This window comes from Pristis pectinata, chromosome 29, assembly GCF_009764475.1.
Source record: "Pristis pectinata isolate sPriPec2 chromosome 29, sPriPec2.1.pri, whole genome shotgun sequence".
NCBI lineage: Eukaryota > Metazoa > Chordata > Chondrichthyes > Rhinopristiformes > Pristidae > Pristis > Pristis pectinata.
The window spans coordinates 25,399,404-25,401,508 of NC_067433.1; the positions used below are offsets into that span (position 1 = coordinate 25,399,404).

The 2,105-nt window shown below is 48.1% G+C and overlaps 1 non-coding gene across 1 annotated transcript; it reads left to right on the forward strand.

Annotated features, from left to right (window-relative positions):
• The first annotated feature begins 1,731 nt into the window (after positions 1-1,731).
• Positions 1,732-1,803, forward strand: trnag-ccc (transfer RNA glycine (anticodon CCC)). The gene has a single exon. It is a non-coding gene; the product is annotated as a tRNA-Gly (tRNA).
• Positions 1,804-2,105: the final 302 nt, after the last annotated feature.

Sequence of the window (2,105 nt, forward strand, 5' to 3'; positions counted from 1 at the left end):
CTCCCTTATTCGTTGGAGACTTTTCCGTACTGGGCTTTCTGCAGACCGACCTGTTCCACATCCGGATGCCTGATGAATTGATCACTGCGACAATAACCTCTTTATCGCATTTACTTCTGTTTTATTCAAAATTTCTCTTGTATTTGAAAAACACGGTGATGCTGGTAGGAACTCAGCAGGTCAGGCAGCATCACTGGAGAAAAGCAGGCGGCAACGTTTCGGATTAGGATCCTTAGGAAACAGAAATAAGCATCTCTGCGTCGGGGAATTTAACCCCGGTCTCCCCCGTAACAGGCGGCGATATTAACCACGGCAGTATGTGATATGTCACTCGGTTGTCAGGGTACCGGAGGATTCACAGGTTCACCCCGGTGTTTGTTGGTTGACTGTAAAACCTGCGCCTTTCAGACGCCCACCTCACTGTGTGACTGGAGGGTTCTAAGGAGTCTACAGTGATTCATTCAGTGATTGTGTTCAAGGACGGGGCGGAGGAAGGGCTCCTATTCCAATCTGATTGTGCGTTGCGTAAGGAACATTCATAATCAGAACATACTTTCTTGGTAACTAATACAGGAAAAAATTGTATATCATCAACTAAGGCAGTGCCTTGTTGATTCCAACCAGTTTCCAGAGGGAATAGGGAGAGGGCAGATCTTCCTCAGATCCTTTTGTTAGGGCTGCCCATCTCTGACCCCCATCCACCTGTGAGTTAGGCTGTTTCTATCTTCTCATTAGTGTGTACCCTGCTTGGGCGCAACATGGGATCATTCTCTTTCAAGTGTTACAGCTGTTCCCGAGCCGGTCTTCTCCACACAACCCCGCAGACACAGCGTGACAGTGCGGGAGTTGATACCTGACAGCAACAGTCCCGTATTAATGTGTTCGGAGTGACGGACTCGTTCACTGATTGTCGCACCGAATGGCGCTGAGGTACAGACTCGCTGAGATGATACTTGGGGAAAGAGTCTGAACACAAAATCAGTACTTGTCGGGAGACATTCCCATCCCCGGCTCACTACAGGCGGGCTGTTCCACATTTCCGATTCGAATGAACTGATTACTTTAACACCAAAGTCTTCATTGGTTTAACATTCTTATTACAATTGCTTTTATTTTTCCAGTTATATTTGGAAACCGAAAAACCGTCTCCCCGTCGGGTAATTGAACCCCGTCTCCCGCCGGGAAACGATCCACTATACTAACGAGGAGCCGATAGAAGGATGTAGCCTGTCATTCGGTTGTCAGTGTACAGGAAAACTCACAGATCACCCCGATGTGTGTTGGTTGACTGTAAAACCAGCGCCTTTCAGACACCCACCTCACTGTGTGACTGGAGGGATCTCAGGGTGCTCCAGCGATTCAGTCACTGGTTGTGTTCAAGGACTGGTCAAAGGCGGAGCTCCCATTAGTACCTAACTGCATGTGGTTGGAAAGGATATTTCAAATCAGGATTTACTTTCCCATTTATTGAAGAGAGAGGCAGGAAACGATTTATATCTCTTCGACTATTTCAGGATCGACTCTCACATCGCCCCGATAGCGGTTGAATAATCACTGGATGCTGTGTGACTCCGGTCTGTTGGCGGGTGGCGACATCAACTGCACGGAACAGGGACTGCATCAGAGTGAGGAACGACCCGTCAGAAAGCAGCCCCGGGACGAGTAATCGAATCACGGAGTCAAGCAGCACTGGAGATGGTTCAGTACCCGAATGGCCTGCACATTAGTGCGGCGATGGTGGTATAGTGGTGAGCATAGCTGCTTCCCAAGCAGTTGGCCCGGGTTCGATTCCCAGCCATCGAAGGCTCCAGAGTTTTAATCACCAGACATCGGGACTGTCACAAGCAAACCACTTGCAGAACAACGACCTGTACAGGTCTCAAGTGCTTTATCTTTGATAATCCGTGGGTAACTTGCTGAATTCACTTATTTAGATTAGTGAGGGTTAGAGACATCCCATTGTCGTTTCATTAATTATCACTTATTGTGAGCAGGTCAGTGGGTCAGGGAAGGAATTCCCATCCCTCACCTTTTCCCGGTATATCGATGAAAACATCATTGAACCTTCCAGTTCTCACACTGTCCCAGATTCCCACAACAAACTA